Source organism: Capricornis sumatraensis, chromosome 3 (assembly GCF_032405125.1).
Source record: "Capricornis sumatraensis isolate serow.1 chromosome 3, serow.2, whole genome shotgun sequence".
Lineage (NCBI taxonomy): Eukaryota > Metazoa > Chordata > Mammalia > Artiodactyla > Bovidae > Capricornis > Capricornis sumatraensis.
Genome location: NC_091071.1, coordinates 79,218,868 through 79,228,246, shown reverse-complemented (window position 1 = coordinate 79,228,246; position 9,379 = coordinate 79,218,868).

The window sequence follows — 9,379 nt, the reverse complement described above, 5'->3', positions numbered from 1 at the left end:
ACGTTGTCCATTTTATTGGCATATAATTGCTGATAGTAGTCTTTTATGATCCTTTGTATTTCTGTGTTGTCTGTTGTGATCTCTCCATTTTCATTTCTAATTTTATTGATTTGATTTTTCTCCCTTTGTTTCTTGATTAGTCTGGCTAATGGTTTGTCAATTTTATTTATCCTCTCAAAGAACCAGCTTTTGGCTTTGTTGATTTTTGCTATGGTCTCTTTTGCTTCTTTTGCATTTATTTCTGCCCTAATTTTTAAGATTTCTTTCCTTCTACTAACCCTGAGGTTCTTCATTTCTTCCTTTTCTAGTTGCTTTAGGTGTAGAGTTAGGTTATTTATTTGACTTTTTTCTTGTTTCTTGAGGTATCCCTGTATTGCTATGAACCTTCCCCTTAGCACTCCTTTTACATTGTGGGATGCAATTTTAAATGTTGAACATCTTTGACCCATTTCATTGTGGGAAAATATTCCTTGTCTGCATTATGGTAGAATTTTCTTTCAGCATGTTGCACCCAAATTATTTAAATACAAGGTAATAAGTACCTTATGAGAGTTAAACCTTAGAGCCAACATATAATACATAGAGATATGAAATACTGATTTAAAGGGACCAAATGACTCTCAAATCTAAGAAAGTTTATTCAACTATTAACATTGGTAAAGACTATCCAGTCAGAAGGAGGAATAGTCAGCAGCTAAACATGGACAACAGAAGGGGACTAGGGCAAATTCTGATAGTACCCATAAAATCCAGTGTAGGGAACTGTGTCCTTGACCTGTCAAACACCTCAAATGACTGATGGATATAGATGGGATGTCTTGAAACAATCAAACATTGTACTTTATAACGTAATCATCTAGGGTTCATGCTATCCTCACTAAAACAGGACTTCCCTGGTGGCTCAGATGATAAAGAATCTACCTGCAGTGCAGGAGACCCTGGTTTGATCCCTGGGTTGGGAAGATTCCCTGGAGAAGGGAATGGCTACCCACTCCAGTATTCTTACCTGGAGAATTCCATGGACAGAGGAGCCTGGCGGGCTATAGTCCACAGGGTCCCAAAGAGTCAGACATGATTGAGCAATAGTACTTTCATTTGGGCTTCCTTTGTGGCTCAGCTGGTAAAGAATCCGCCAGCAATGTGGGAGACCTGGGTTTGATCCCTGGGTTGGGAAAGTCCCTGGAGAAGAGAAAGGCTACCCACTCCAGTATTCTGGACTAGAGAATTCCACGGACTATATAGGTCGTGGGGTCACAGAGTCAGACATGACCAAGCAACTTTCACTCACTCACTCACTAAAATACTTTCTAATTACAATTTTTCTTTCTATGGTGATGTATTGGAGAGAGTTACTCCAGAGTCATATACTTTTAAACTAATAAATCTTGGTAAACAAACAGAATTGTATTCCATAGGGTGGAAGTGCCAGTACTATGCTCTTTTGATTACTGTAGCTTTATAGTATAAAGTCAGGGAATGTGATTCCTCCAGCTCTGTTAGTCTTTCTCAAGATTGTTTTGGCTATTTGGGTCTTTTGTTTGGCTATTTGGGTCTTTTGTGTTTCCATACAAACATTAAGATTATTTTTTCTCATTCTGTGAAAAATACCTTGAATATTTTGTTAGGGAATGCCTTGAATCTGTAAACTGCCTTGGGTATGACCATTTTAATAATATTAATTCTTCCTATCTAAGAATATGGTATATCTTTCCATGTGTTATTTCTTTTTCAATTTCTTTCATTAGTGTCTTTTAGTTTTTTGAATACAAGTCTTTTACTCCTTATGTAGGTTTATTCCTGGTTATCTTATTCTTTTTGATACAATGGTAAATGGAGTTGTTTCCTTAACTTCTCTTTCGAATAGTTCATTGTTAGTGTATTGAAATGCAACAGATTTTGGTATATTAATTCTGTATCCTTCAACTTTACTGAATTAATTGATGAGCTGTAGAGCTTCTTAATGGACTAATTCTTGCATTCTACAACTATAGAACTAAAGAGAATAAAAATTCAACAGAACAAACATTTTGTGACATTTACTGACATTTATCATACTTACCTTATTGAATCTTCTTTGAAACTGCTCCTCTATTTGCCATTAGAGTATCAGTTTTGAAACAACTATCCCAGAAAGGAAGATATGGATTTCATTCTTTCACTAATTCCATTGATATTTTCAAGTACATTTTAAGTTCAGGAAACTATATTAAGCGCAATATAAAAATGATAAAATATAGATTTTTATCTTAAAGAACTTAATAATTAAGAGAGATTAGATAAGGGCATGTATAACTCTGAAAGAAAGCACAAATATTTCAGAGAAGTCAGAAAGGATGATTGAGGATTTGTTAAAGAGCTGTGAGAGAGCTAGGTAAGACTGAAAGTTTGTGGTAAGAGGAATCATGGAAGATGTGTTTTATTAAATTTTGATGAATTTATATGTGTGTGTGGAGAAACAAGCTAAATTCAGTGTCTAATAAATTTAGACCTATGGAGATGAGGGGAAGAAGGCATGCATTCTAACAATAACAATAATACTTCTAAAGCATTTATTATGTTCTAGGTAGTTACTGTGTGCATTAAGCATTTTATATTTTTCTATCATCTAATCCTCCAGGAACACTATATAGATAGGTGCTGTTATTTTCTCCACTTTACTAATAGGGAACCTGAGGCCTGTGGAAGTTTTATAACTTTTAAAATGGTCTTCAGTAATAAATAGCAGCACCAGGATCTGAACCAAGATCAAAATGTAATAGCATGAACAAAGCTAGAGGCCTCAAGCACAGTATGATTACTGGGAATGGTGAGCTATTGAGTTTAGGTGCAATATCAGACAACTTAAGGAGGATCCTGTTAATAACATTGGAAAGTTATTTCAGGGTCAGACCATGGAGGTCGTCAAGTGCTAAACTAGAATATTTGTAGAGGGTTCTTGACTAGGTAATGACACAATAGTTTGAGATAGGTTGTAAATAACAAAGATAAAAAATGGTTGCTGGATTTGGTGACTCAGTTCAATTCAGTTGGGTAAGGAAATAGAGAATGTGTATAAGGCTACATGCACAAAGGTGTTATTATACTATTATTTATAATATTGAAAAATGGAAAAAAAATAAATGTCTAAGAATAGGGGATTGAATGAAGTGTGGTACATCTATTTGATAGAGTAACATTCAGTTCAGTTCAGTCGCTCAGTCGTGTCCGACTCTTTGCGATCGTATGAATCGCAGCACGCCATGCCTCCTTGTCCATCACCAACTCCCGGAGTTCACTCAGATTCACGTCCATCGAGTCAGTGATGCCATCCAGCCATCTCATCCTGGGTCGTCCCCTTCTCCTCCTGCCCCCAATCCCTCCCAGCATCAGAGTCTTTTCCAATGAGTCAACTCTTCACATGAGGTGGCCAAAGTACTGGAGCTTCAGCTTTAGCATCATTCCTTCCAAAGAAATCCCAGGGCTGATCTCCTTCAGAATGGACTGGTTGGATCTCCTTGCAGTCCAAGGGACTCTCAAGAGTCTTCTCCAACACCACAGTTCAAAAGCATCAATTCTTCGGCACTCAGCCTTCTTCACAGTCCAACTCTCACATCCATACATGACCACTGGAAAAACCATAGCCTTGATCAGATGGACCTTAGTTGGCAAAGTAATGTCTGCTTTTGAATATGCTATCTAGGTTGGTCATAACTTTTCTTCCAAGGAGTAAGCGTCTTTTAATTTCATGGCTGCAGTCACCATTTGCAGTGATTTTGGAGCCCCCCAAAATAAATTCTGACACTGTTTCCACTGTTTCCCCATCCATTTCCCATGAAGTGATGGGACCGGATGCCATGATCTTCGTTTTATGAATGTTGAGCTTTAAGCCAACTTTTTCACTCTCCTCTTTCACTTTCATCAAGAGGCTTTTTAGTTCCTCTTCACTTTCTGCCATAAGGGAGGTGTCATCTGCATATCTGAGGTTATTGATAATTCTCCTGGCAATCTTGATTCCAGCTTGTGTTTCTTCCAGCCCAGCATTTCTCATGATGTACTCTGCATAGAAGTTAAAGAAGCAGGGTGACAATATACAGCCTTGACACACTCCTTTCCTATTTGGAACCAGTCTGTTGTTCCATGTCCAGTTCTAACTGCTGCTTCCTGACCTGCATACAGAGTTCTCAAGAGGCAGGTCAGGTGGTCTGGTATTCCCGTCTCTTTCAGAATTTTCCACAGTTGATTGTGATCCACACAGTCAAAGGCTTTGGCATAGTCAATAAAGCAGAAATAGATGTTTTTCTGGAACTCTCTTGCTTTGTCCATGATCCAGCAGATGTTGGCAATTTGATCTCTGGTTCCTCTGCCTTTTCTAAAACCAGCTTGAACATCAGGAAGTTCACGGTTCACATATTGTTGAAGCCTGGCTTGGAGAATTTTGAGCATTACTTTACTAGCATGTGAGATGAGTGCAATTGTGCGGTAGTTTGAACATTCTTTGGCATTGCCTTTCTTTGGGGTTAGAATGAAAACTGACCTTTTCCAGTCCTGTGGCCACTGCTGAGTTTTCCAAATTTGCTGTCATATTGAGTGCAGCACTTTCACAGCATCATCTTTCAGGATTTGAAATAGCTCAACTGGAATTCCATCACCTCCACTAGCTTTGTTCGTAGTGATGCTTTCTAAGGCCCAGTTGACTTCACATTCAGGATGTCTGGCTCTAGATGAGAGATCACACCATCATGATTATCTGGGTCATGAAGATCTTTTTTGTATAGTTCTTCTGTGTATTCTTGCCACCTCTTCTTAAAATCTTCTGCTTCTGTTAGGTCCATACCATTTCTGTCCTTTATCGAGCCCATCTTTGCATGAAGTGTTCCCTTGGTATCTCTAATTTTCTTGAAGAGATCTCTAGTCTTTCCCATTCTATTGTTTTCCTCTATTTCTTTGCATTGATCACTGAAGAAGACTTTCTTATCTCTTCTTGCTATTCTTCAGAACTCTGCATTCAGATGCTTATATCTTTCCTTTTCTCCTTTGCTTTTCGCCTCTCTTCTTTTCACATTAGGGGCCATCTTTTAAAATTTAAAACTTTATCTGTTTTTCCAGTGTATATTTTCCATAGCTGAGATCGTTCAGTTCAGTTCAGTTCAGTCTCTCAGTCGTGTCTGACTCTGTGATCCTTTGGAATGCAGCACACCAGGCTTCCCTGTCCATCGCCAACTCCTGGAGCTTGCTCAAACTCATGTCCATTGAGTTGGTGATGCCATCCAACCATCCCATCCTCTCTTGTCCCCTTCTCCTCCTGTGTTCAATCTTTCCCAGCATAAGGGTCTTTTCCACTGAGCCAATTCCTCGCATCAGGTGTCCAAAGTATTGGAGCTTCAGAATCAGTCCTTCCAAAGAATATTCAGGATTGATTTCCTTTAGGATTGACTGGTTTCATCTTGCGGTCCAGGGGACTCTCAAGAGTCTTCTCCAGCACCATAGTTTGAAAGCATCAATTCTTTGGCATTCAGCTTTCTTTATGGTCCAACTCTCACATGCATACATAACTACTGGAAAAACCACAGTTTTGACTATATGGACCTTTGTCAGCAAAGTAATGTCTCTGCTTTTTAATATGCTGTCTAGGTTGGTCATAACTTTACTTCCAAGGAGCAAGCGTCTTTTAATTTCATGGCTGCAGTCACCATCTGCAGTGATTTTGTAGTCGAAGAAAATAAAGTTGTCACATTTTCCACTGTTTCCCCATCTATTTGCCATGAAGTGATGGGACCAGATGCCATGATCTTAATTTTCTGAATGTTGAGTTTTAAGCCAACTTTTCCACTCTCCTCTTCCATCTTCTTCAAGAGGCAGTTTAGTTCTTTGCTTTCTGCCATAAGGGTGCTATCATCTGCATATTGAGGTTGTTGATATTTCTCCTGGCAATCTTGATTCCAGTTTGTGCTTCATCCAGGCTGGCATTTCCCATGATGTACTCTACATGTAAATTAAATAAGCAGGGTGATAATATACAGCCTTCATGTACTCCTTTCCTGATTTGAAACCAGTCTGTTGTTCCATGTCCAGTTCTATTTCTTCTTGACCTGCCTACAGGTTTATCAGGAAGCAGGTAAGGTGGTCTGGTTATTCCCATCTCTTTAAGAATTTTCCACAGTTTGTTGTGACCCACACAGTCAAAGGCTTTAGTGTAGTCAGTGAAGCAGAAACAGATGTTTTTCTGGACTTCTTTTGCTTTTTCTATGATCCAACAGATGTTGGCAATTTGATCTCTGGTTCCTCTGCCTTTTCTAAAACCAGCTTGAACATCTGGAAGTTATGGTTCACGTACTGCTGAAGCCTAACTTGGAGATGTGTTACTTTGCTAGCATGTGAGATGAGTGCAGTTGTGCAGTCATTTGAACATTCTTTGGCATTACCTTTCTTTGGGGTTAGAATGAAAACTGACCTTTTCCAGTCCTGTGGCCACTGCTGAGTTTTCCAAATTAGCTGGCGTATTGAGTGAAGCACTTTCACAAAATCAATTTTCAGTATTTGAAATAGCTCAACTGGAATTCCATCACCTCCACTAGCTTTGTTCATAATGGGGCTTCCTAAGGCCCACTTGACTTCACATTCCAGGATGTCTGACTCTAGGTGAGTGATCCCACCATCGTGGTTGTCTTGGTCATTAAGATATTTTTTGTATAGTTCTTCCATTTATTCTTGCCATCTTTTCTTAATATCTTCTGCTTCTGTTAGGTCCATACCATTTCTGTCCTTTATTATGCCCATCTTTACATGAATGTTGCCTTGGCATCTCTACTTTTCTTGAAGATACCTCTAGTCTTTCCCGTTCTGTTGTTTTTCTCTATTTCTTTGCATTGATTTGAGATTGTACTACATAAATATATTGGGATTTTGTTTTTCATTCAATATTCTATTACAGTACACGTTTTCCTTGTCATTAACATCTTTATTGGTTACCAGTGCGTTCCATTTTGTTGTCTCATAATTTAGTTAACCTTTCTCTTATTATTTCTATTTTTTCTCTTCTTATAATGTAGCACCAAACATCTTTGTACAGAAACCTTCATCTGCCAATTTTTTTGTAAATTCTCCAAATAAAATACTAGGAAGAACTCAATGTTTTTAAGAATTGTAATATATTTTGCCAAATTACTTTGAAAAGTGAACTAATTTATACTTCAAAAAGCAAATAAGTAAAAACCAGTATTACATAAAACAAAATAGATTACTTAGGTTTTCAGAGATATTTTCTGGAATAAGCTGTTTTGGGGGGAAGAGGGTCAGCTTCGAGCAACAGGAGCAGCCCCAGCATGCCACCCAGCCACACCTTGGGTGGCTCCAGAGTCTCATACATTTGCTTCATGCTAAATATTTTATTGTAGAGGATGCTACCCTCCCATTAGTAGTTGTCACCCACCATGGCTTGTGGGGTCAGTAGCCTGGTTGTATCTGAAGTGAGTTTTTTAGATTATATAAGTTTCTTGGGTATAACATTATAATTTGGCATCTGTGGACAAAGTGATCACCACCACAAATACAGTTGCCATCCATCACCATGCACCTCCTTCATCTATTTTGCCCACCCTCCAAGCCCTTTCCCCCAGTAACGACTGATCTGTTCTCTGTATCTGTGAGGTTGTTTTTTATTTTATTTTGCCTGTTTTGTCCTTTTAGATTTCACATATGGGTGAAATCATATAATGTTAGCATAATACCCCTTAGGTCCATCCATGTTGTCACAGATTATAGGATTTCATCCTTTTTATGGTTGAGTAGTATTCCATTGTGTATATGTACCACCTCTTCATTGACAATTCACCCACTGATGGACACTTATGTTGCTTCGAGATCTTGGCTATTGTAAATAATGCTGCAATGAACGCAGGAGTTTCAAATTAGCATTTTCATGTTTTTCACTTAAATACTCAGAAGTGTAATAGCTGAGTCATGTAATTGCTCTATTCTTGATTTTTTTTTTTTTTTTTAAGGAATCTCCATGCTTTTTCCATTCTGGCTATACCAATTTGCAGTCCCACTAACAGTTTAGAATTTCCATTTCTTTACATTCTTCCTAACATTTTTCACATCTTGTCTTTTTGATGATAGCCATTCTAACACATGTGAGGTAATAGCTCATTGTTGTTTTTGTATTTTCCTAATAATGACATGATATTGGACATAGTTTCATGTGCTTGTTGGCCAGCTGTATGTCTTTTTTGGAAAGAATGTCTGCTCAGCTACTGGGTCCATTTTCAAATCAGGTTGTTTGTTGTTGTTGTTGTTGTTGAGTTGTATGAGTTGTTTATATATTTTTGGGTATTAACTTCTTATCAGATATATGATTTGCAAATATCTTCCCTCATTCAGTATGTTGCCTTTCATTGTGATGATGGTTTCCTTCATTGTGCAGAAGATTTTCAGTTTGATGTAGTCCCATTTGTTTGGGGCTTCCCAGGTGGCGCTAGTGGTAAAGAACCCATCTGCCAATGCCAGTAGATGCCAGATAACGGTTTGATCCCTGGGTCAGGAAGGTCCCATGGAGGAAGGCATGGCAAGCCACTCCAGTGTTATTCCCTGAAGAATCCCATGGATGGTGAAGGCAGGTTATGATCCATAGCGTCTCAAAGAGTCGGACACAACTGAAGTAACTTAGCATGCACAATCCCAGTTGTTTATGTTTGCTTTTAATCCCTTGCATTTGGAGTCAAATCCTCAAAACCATTGCTAAGACTTCTGTGCATTAGGTTACAGCTTGTGTTTTCCTTAAGGAATTTTATGGTTTTAGTTCTTACATTCAAACATTTAATTCATTTTGAGTTAATTTTTGTGTATGCTGTCAGATAGTGGCCTAGCTTCACTCTTTTGAACTGAACTTAACTGATCCAGTTTTCCCAATACCATTTATTAAAGGGTCTATTGTTTCTCTATTGTATGTTTTTTTGCTTCTTTATCATAAATTCATTGTACGTATACATGTGAGATTTCTATTCTGTTCCATTAATCTGTGTTTCTTTTTTTGTGCCAGTACTCATAGTGTTTTGAACACCATAAGATTCGTAGTATAGTTTGAAATCAGGGGGCATGATACCTCCAACTTTTTTCTTTCTCAAGGTTGTTTTAGCTATTTGAGATATTTTGTGGTTCCACACCTACTTTATTTTTTAAAAGTTATTATTTTAAATATTTATTTATTTGGCCATGCCATGCAGCATGCAGGATCTTAGTTCCCTGACCAGGAGTGGAACCCATGACTCCTGGAGTGGAAGCACAGTCTTAACCACTGGACCGCTAAGGAAGTCTCTTCATACACATCTTAGAATTATTTTTCTAGTTTTGTGAAACAGACCATTGGATTTTTGATAGGAATTGCATTGGACCTGTAGATATC